The 8819-nt window shown below is 40.1% G+C and overlaps 1 protein-coding gene across 13 annotated transcripts in view; it reads left to right on the top strand.

Annotated features, from left to right (window-relative positions):
- Positions 1-8819, top strand: part of LUZP2 (leucine zipper protein 2) — an 84762-nt gene that overhangs the window by 37811 nt on the left and 38132 nt on the right. For 4 of the 13 annotated variants that reach the window (XM_040057303.2, XM_040057301.2, XM_040057295.2 and 1 more), the window contains exons 2-3: positions 4373-4424; positions 4928-5045. The gene's annotated coding sequence lies outside the window, so the exon portion shown is untranslated. Of the gene's footprint in view, positions 1-4372; positions 4425-4927; positions 5046-6515; positions 6587-7603; positions 7835-8819 lie in introns of those variants that run through there. The other 9 variants (XM_058424164.1, XM_058424154.1, XM_040057296.2 and 6 more) reach the window with 6 other exon arrangements.

Raw genomic sequence — 8819 nt, 5'->3', positions numbered from 1 at the left:
CTGCTTTAAAACGGAGCAGTAACCATGGCTTAAGTTCATGTTAGCAGTCCTTGTAACTGTAAAAACTCTAGGGACTTGAGAAGCTGTGAAATTTGCAGCCTTTATGCGTATTCATTGTAAGGATATTTGGAAACGTTTGTTTGAAACCAAGAAAAAAGCCCAGACCGAAAACGGAGAGGGAAGGAAATCCATTAAACTTGCATTCTAAAGTCGTACCCTACTGTATCTGTTGCATTTCAGACTAATATTAGGAAAGATGTTTAATACTGCAGAGGACCTAGTTATGAAAGCAATGTCATGAAGTCATTGATAGCCATCTGTCATTAAAAATACAATAGAAGGAACTTCCTGAGGAATCATCTGCATCATATTTTTAGAGAGAGTCTGTTTTTCAGAGTGGGAGGGACAAGACTAAGAAACTAGAAACAAGCTTCCCATCAGTAGGATCTAAGTGTGGAGATGGGTGTGTTTAGGTGTTTACAAGCTCTGACATGATCAGAGTACTTTGGAGTGAATTTCTCAATGCCTCACTTTGCTTCCTAGATATTGAGATGGTTTTTTGGGATTTTTTTTTAATACTAAGAGGTATCTTTTCCTAATTTATGATAGGATCTCAGGATGTTCTGATTGACTTTGGTTGTTTCCGAGGTAAGTGACACCCAGCAGTTTAAATACAGCCTTGCCCAGAGCTTGCTGGTGTGCTACAGCTCCGTGATGTGCTTGGTGAGCATCCTAGGAAAGGATCACAGTTTATATAGAGCTCCAGCTGTAATTAGCATTTCTTTGCTTCCCTCGGAGGAGGCAGTAGCAGCGGCATAATGTTACCTTGTCAGTTTTGTGGTGGAAGGCTTGGTCTGTCAAAGGTTGTCACTGGCCAGAATGGCAAAGGAAAAATCCTGGAGTAATGTAAAAATGTCCCTGTGTGTCCTGTCTTTTGTGACTTGTGGGAAGTGTTAGGTCAGACACCACTTTGAAACACGTGTGAGGATGTAGACTATTGTCCCCAGGGCAAGAATATTTAGAGATACCTATGGACAATCTTGCCTTTCAAAACCACCACCACCTTTTGGGCACCCTTAGTTTGGTTGCTGGGTTTGGTTCAGACGCTTTATTTTCCTTTCTTCTGTCTCTGTGTCTTTTGGACAAAGGGTTTTTCACTTGAGTTCATGCTTTTAGAGGACTGAAACAGGGGAGAGGAGCGTGTGCTGCTTCTTCTGGTTCCACTGAGGGGTGCAAACACTGCAGCCTGTTAGAGGAGCACGTGGGCTCCCTGCTCACACAAGTTTAGGAAAGAGGGGCAGGAGAATGATGCTGCAGATGTGGAGGAGATGGCCTTGGACATTGACTGATGAAGAGGAGTGGCTGGAAATGTGGCTGGAAATGTGCTCTTGGAAGGAGGTGTGCAGTGCCCAAGTGGGTATTTCGGAAGGAGCTGCAGCCGTGGGTCACCTGCTCTAGGACAGGGACACATCTGAGCAGTGACAGCCTGTGGGTCACCTGTACAAGGACAGGGACACAGCTGAGCAGTGACAGCCTGTGGGTCACCTGTACAAGGACAGGGACACATCTGAGCAGTGACAGCCTGTGGGTCACCTGCTCTAGGACAGGGACACAGCTGAGCAGTGACAGCCTGTGGGTCACCTGCTCTAGGACAGGGACACAGCTGAGCAGTGACAGCCTGTGGGTCACCTGTACAAGGACAGGGACACAGCTGAGCAGTGACAGCCTGTGGGTCACCTGCTCTAGGACAGGGACACAGCTGAGCAGTGACAGCCTGTGGGTCACCTGCTACTAGGACAGGGACACAGCTGAGCAGTGGCATCCTCAGGTCACACATGGCAGAGTGGGACACCCCGAGTGACTCCAGCCCATGGAGAACTCTCCCTGGAGTAGAGAAGGCCCAAGAGACAGAGAGCAGCAGGGGAAAGCTGCTGTGCACTGCCCCAGTCTCCTGTGGCTCCTGGAACGGCTCAGGAATCACCTGCCGGGCACGTACGCGAAGTTGGGATGGGTTGTAGGAGAAAGAAGATGATTTGGTGCAGGATGAGCATGAGGGAGAGGAAGGAAGAGTGTTTATAGGAGTTGTTTGATTTTTGTTTTTCTTAAATGCTCCCCTCTTTTCCAAGTACCCAGATCAGCAATCAGAAGTGGGGGTTTAACAGCAGTAAGTTATATTAAGGAAAAATTTCCCAAACTAAGAGTTTTCCTGGTGACAGCCCTTAGCAAAAGAAAAATCAACCAACACACTGATTCAATTACTGCAGTCGAGTTCCCAGATTCTCTGCTGAATGAACATGCAGATATTCCTGACTTAAATTTATATCTCAGCAAGAACATTATTGATATTATGGTACCTTTGAGAGCTGTAGAAATGAAGATACCACTTTGAGGTCAAATCTTTGTTTTGATTTCTGCGTCAATGTATTTATTTAACCTGTAGAAAACTCGTGAGATGTAAAGGATTTGAATTCTAATGTGATTCTTTTAAGTGCTGATATATTTATACTTGTATAAAAAATATTCAACATAGAGGGCAGCTGTCAAAAAACTCTTATATCGTGAAACTAGATTTAAAATTCTGATTTCAAATCTAAGATCTCAGTCCAATTAAACAATAAATCGCAAGTGCCCTTGAAATGGATCTTTTTTGAGTCAGATCACCTTTCTGGAAGCTCTTAATTTCACGTTGACATAGAAATTTCAGTCGTGATGCTCAAAAGTACAGAAAAATTTTCTGTAATTCTATTTTTTCTATTTACTATTTGTGATCTTTTCAAATGTGTGTGCACTTACTCTCGTCTAAGTGTCCCCTCAATAATGGTGGATCAGCGATATTACTGGAATTTGTCTTTCCTTTCAGAATTGCAAACAGAAAAGTTGAAAGAATTATTTGTAGCTAGTACAGAAGCCAGCCAGGTCTCTCAAAATAATGTTTTTTGTAATTGAAACTGTATTGGCTGTGTTAGGTGGAGATGCTCGTTTGGTGTTCGTTGCATCTCTAAGACAAAAAGATTTCACTTAAAGAGGTAACTTCAGTTGAAAATAAGGTGCAGCGCTTGTTTCTACCCTTCCTAAAATTTCCTAGGCAAGGCAATGATTTAGGAATTGTGATTTCAGGGAAGGAGTGAGTGATCAGGCTTGTGCATGAGGTGGTTCATACGTGTCTGAAAAGACCAACAGGTGCACAGGAATGGCTGGTTAATGTAAGCAAATGCTGAATGCTTCTTTGTCTGACACTGTCAAGGTGGGAGTTTATATATACACATATATTTTTGGTGTGAATATTTATATTTTATATTTATATTTATATGAAAGGAAAAATAATGAAGGACAAAGGGTTTGAAACAAGATTCTTCTGTGCAAAGCCAGAATGTGCAGAAGTAGAATATCCTGTTGATTTGATTAACAGAAATTTGCAAGTGGGAAAACCTTTTCCCTGTCCCCAGTTCCCCCTCGCCCCCCACCCCAGTCTGAAACACAGTGATCAGGTAATGCCCAAATACAAAATATATAATGCAAGTGTCATTTGAGTAGGAGGGATAGTTGTATCTGACAAAGGCTGGATTTCAGCACGTTGCCAAGTGTTATAGCTAGTGCAGAATTAAATTAAATCGGGTAGAAGTACTTGAAACTCAGGTTGGATGCTATTATAATACATTCTGTATCTATGTGCTGTAATTATATGTAGTGTACTTTATCTAGATAACTCGATCATTTTGGGTTTTGATTAATAAAAAGAATTTCACCGATTTTCTAGATTAAAAATGTTCGTACTTAGAAAGACAGGAAGATCAGCATTGCAATGCTGTGTTGTTTTGCAGATTCTTTCCATCTCGTTTGGTTATTGTGCAATTTTTATGGATTCTTATCTTCAACTTCCATATATGTTGACTTAGAATTACGATTGATCTTTTTCTCACTTAACTGTAAACCAGATTCATGTGGCCACTTCCACTACCAAGAATACCTTCAAAAGATTTCTCTATAAACACCTAGGTGAAAATGCACTTTGCAAGGGTACTTTGTAAGCAGCATTTGTTACAATTTGTTACCCTCTTATCAAATCACCTAATTTTCCTAGAATTTACAGTAGAATGCCCTAAACTAGTAATTGTAATTAGGGCACAAAAAGTTTTTTAAAAAGAGGAGCTTAGAAGTGAACTGTTGCATGTTTGCTGAAGGAGTGTCTCTGTTTAGCGACCAATTTTGGGAGAAAATGCTCTGGGAGGAATGTTTCCTCTAAAGAGACGGGCTTTGCTAATCCCTTTTCTTTTTGCCAATGAGAAATGAGTATCGGTGGGTGAAAGTGAAAAAAAAAAAGTAAACCTGTTTATTAACAAAGCCGTGATCCTTCTGTTCCTTTCTTCTGCAGGGGGAAGGATGATGCCATCCTCCTTAAAGGCCCATATGCTTCATTCTGACAGGTACCTAGATATGGATGAGGTGTTCTTTCATCCTAAATCTTCTCCAGCTTCAGTGGAATTATTCTGATTGAGTCTTCTACCATCTGGCTCATTTGGTTTGCATGTAGCAGTTTTTCTTAATTGAACAGATCATCTTGTTAGTTAAATTCAGACAAGCGTGCTTGTATTCCTCAGGACAAAATTTCTGTGTTTGTGAAGATGTGTTGTAACTGATGTGTTTTCAAATATGAAATAAGTGTTACTATGCTGTGGTGAAAGTATTTAACTTTTGTTAATGCACCATCAGCTTCAGAAAATACACTGTGCTTTTCATGTAATAACACAGCTTCAGACTGTTACCTGCTGCTGTGGAAAACTGACGCGTGAAACCTTCTCAAGAATGCTTATCAAATGCACGTGAGAGTAAAATCTGATTATTTAGGAGTCAAGATGAACTAAGATACGTTTTTGGGTGCATTGACTAATGTTTTGGGATGATCTCATGCTTTTATTCTTTGTGTTAGACAGGGCTATGAAGAATTGGAAAGACAGCCGAAAGAAGTCTATAAGGAAAGGAGCAACATACTTCATCAACTGTTAAAGACTTCTAAAGAACTTCAGGGGCTTAAAGTAAACCTCCAGGTTAGACTCTGTCTCCGTTTTCATTGGGATTGCTTACTTACCTCTACTTTTTCTTATTGGTGTCTTTTAATGAGAAACAAATGTGTTCCTTTTAAAAAAAATCATTAAATATGTGAATAATTATTATTTTTGTTTATTTTGTTGATCTTCTACTTAATATAAACCTGATGGTTTCATGGAAAAATTCATCCTGATGTGCTGGGGCCTTTGTCAACTCAATAAAATAAAGAAACCAACATGAGAATAGAATGTAGGAAAAGGAAGGGAAGGACAGGAAATATGCAGTATTAATGGAGCTGACACACATTTGCGCTGGCAGCTAGTGCAGAGGATGTCCTTTGCTGTTGCAGGTTGGATCTTTGCTGCTGAATTCATGACACTCAGTTTAGTTGCTCAGTTTTCCTTTCTGACGTGCCATCTGCACAGTCGGACTGGATTTACTGCAGGGCATGGCTTGCCAAGTTCAGCTGACAAACTGTGCTAGATGAGCCTGAAGTGAGAGCTGAGACTTCGCTGCCTTTAACTTCTGGGTGTCATGGTGAGGCTGAAAGGGCGATGGATGAACTCTCAACTCAAACCTCAAAGCTCCTCAGAGGAAAAACCAGATTGAAAATGCTGCCCTGGATCTGGGGTCCAGATATTCCGCTGAGAGAGCACCTGTGTTTTCCCAGTAGTGTCTGTTGGTCTGGTGAAAACAATTAGACTCATTATCAGTTGAAGTTGGTCTCTGTATTTCATGCCACTTTAAAGGAAATTATTTTTCTGACAATACATTTTTATCTTCATCGATGTAAGCTATCTGGGAAAAGTAAAAGGAGAAGCTGCACTGCCTGCTTCAGGAGAAGTACTAGTGGTGTGTATCAGTCCTGTGCTATATTATATTATGATGTTATATTGTCCTGTGTTCCAGCCTTCTCTGGTTTTAATTAATCAACCCTTTGATCTTTGGGGTTTTGGGTTCGGGAGTTGGGTTTAGTTTTGAGGGGTTTTTTGAGTGCTTTATCACTGTTATAGTAGGCTTTTTCTTACTTTGTAGAGAAATGGGCTTCTCCTTGTAGCAAATTGATTTTAGCTTGTAGCACGGTTGGAGGTAGTATTCAGCAAAATCACACTGTGAAATATTATAGGCTTAACACTACGGAGATCCTGATGTGGGCAAAGAGCTGTGCTATTATCTTCTGTACACACACAGACTTCCTGGGTCATAAAATTCTAATGCTTTTAGTCATTTGTCTGTTTCTAAATCTGCTTATTGTATTTACCTCCCATTTAGTATCTGAAAGTGCAGGCTGTGTGCAGCTTTTTGTGTTTGAGTTGCAGTAAAAGAAAAGTCAGACTATTCTTCCAATTTTCTCAAGGGGTAATGTCTGCAATTCACCAGGACTATTTTATGAACGAGGGCCAAATACTTTCACAGATTAATAATAATAAGGATCTCTTTAATAGAGGGTTTTTTTTTGTTGCTATCAGTCTTTAAATAATGATGAAGCATCAACCCAAACTGATGTGCAGAAACTTCTGGAGCTGGGCCAAAACCAAAGGTGAGACCCTCACTTCCTTCCTTCACTTTTTATTTCCTGACTAAAAACTGTCAGTACTAGCAAATTCCACCTTTCCTTTTACTATATAGATAAACACTGCTGCATTCCAGAGTCTGCTGATTGTGACAGTAAAATAAAGGCAGGAAATAGTCTTTTTGAAACAAATCGTGGATTTGCTGATATTGAACATAGGCTAGGAAAAGGTATTAAAACGGTATGGCGAGATATCTGCTAAAGAAAGGCTTTTTGAATTTTGAAGGAAGATTCAGTCATCCTTAAAAGTATTTTAAGTATTCAATAAATTCAGAATTTCTAGAAAATTAAATTACTTAAGCGTCTAAATCTCTAAGTTTGGAGGTGATGACATTTATTCAGACCTCTCAATCAAATGTTTATGTGTGCAAACATATGTGTTTATGTGAACTCAAAATCACTGGTCCATGTGCAAACAGGAATACTTGCGCTGGACATTTGTGATGAATGGAGTTAGGAGGAGAAAGAGGTACTAATTTCAAATTATTCATCGAGCACTTAAAAAATGAGTTCCCGTGGCTGGGAATGCAAGTTCCCAAGCTAGTGCTTTGTCTCAGTTTCCCTAGTGCTTCATTACAAGTAAGAATCCTCATTCTGTCTCTTAATTCTCAAAATTCAGACCGGCAAATGGCAACATCAATACAATTTTAATAGCAAGAAAACATAACAAATATAGTGGCCACTTTTGCTGGACAAACAATATATAATGAGTGCATCTATACTTCATATTTTTCCCTAGGGAAAATGTTTAGTAAGAAGCTTTATGAAGTTCATACTTCCTTCATCGTTAAAAATGCAGTAATTAAATTCCATGGCCGTCTTACGTCCACGCTCACTGTGGAAATGCACACGAAATTGCGTTGCTGCGTAGAAACCTTGCGAGAAAATGACCTTCATGCCTTAAATACCCAATATGTAAGGTCCACCATACAATCCCAGTAGAATTTCTGATTTTTACTGTTAAATGTAACGTGAATCTTTCAGGTATTCCTGGCAAATCTGTTAAGTTACAGAGGCAAGACTTTAGCTGATGCCCTCTTTAAGTGCTTAGGTGGCTTGGATGTGACTGAAGGCGTACATCTCGGCATCACAGATTTCCTTCGCGCGGACGAAATCCTTCGTCGTACACGAACGCAGTTTTGTGCTGGTTTGTCTGTTGTGCAACTTTCCTTTATGAAATCGAGACGTGAATTGCTTAAAAGTAGTAATGGACTGGTTAGTAAATAGATCTTAGGTGCAGATGGGGAAATGGAGTGTGCTAAAAGGAAATTTGATTGCATATTTCAAAGATTCTTCCTAATCACCACTTGCAGTCTCTCAAGATCCACCCAAAAATACGTGTTGACTTTTGCTTCTAAGGCCTCCAGACATTGAGTATACTGCACAAGGGCGGTTCCCAGAAATCAAGAGTGGGTCAGTGCAATCTGCTGCTGGGCAGCCCACTCCATCGTTCAGAAGATGAAAGGTTTGACAGGATACTGCAAAGAAATGCTTTGGGGCTACTCCTGTTGCCAGCTGTTTATAGACTTACTGGATTTCTTTTCCAGAGAGGTGTAAAAGTTCAGCTAATGAAAGAGGTATTAAAAATGTGCCAGGGAATCTTCCTCACAGAATTTCACTAAGGAAAGGTCACAGTTTGTTTGCCACGGTCCTCAGGCTATGTTTTATCATGCAGTAAATGAAGAAAAGTGAACGTAGTATTACGCTTAAATCTACTGCATTGAAGCCACAATTGAACATATATCCCAGTATTAATGCTGTGATCTTTCTTTGAACAAACATGAGCTGCATTTGGTCTGGGCACGACTTTGATTATGCTCTACTCCAAATGCAGTAAAGTTTAGAGTACTAGAATCTCAGCTTTTGTAAGTCAATGTTCTGCTGACTTCAAAATGGATTTTTTTAAAAATTCCTTTAGTGCAAATCCTTCAGTAATTCCCAAGTTGCAAGTAAAACTTGGTCCCTTACTATGATGCCCCCAGTTTCATTCTTTCAGTGCATCATCAACACTTTGAAATGATGGCATCTGTTAGGGCTGATGATGGTATTTTGTTTTCATGCTGCTCAATCGCTGGTCCTGTGCTAGTGTTGCTGAAACTGCTGAAAGTAGTCGGGGTTATCAGCTGAAAAGAAAGATGATCCAGCAGGATAGCAAGTTCTTTGAAAATTAGCTGGTTTCCATCCAGGTTAGTTTCCACAG

The sequence above is a fragment of the Hirundo rustica genome, chromosome 2, assembly GCF_015227805.2.
Source record: "Hirundo rustica isolate bHirRus1 chromosome 2, bHirRus1.pri.v3, whole genome shotgun sequence".
NCBI lineage: Eukaryota > Metazoa > Chordata > Aves > Passeriformes > Hirundinidae > Hirundo > Hirundo rustica.
This window is presented reverse-complemented; position numbering and strand designations above follow the sequence as displayed.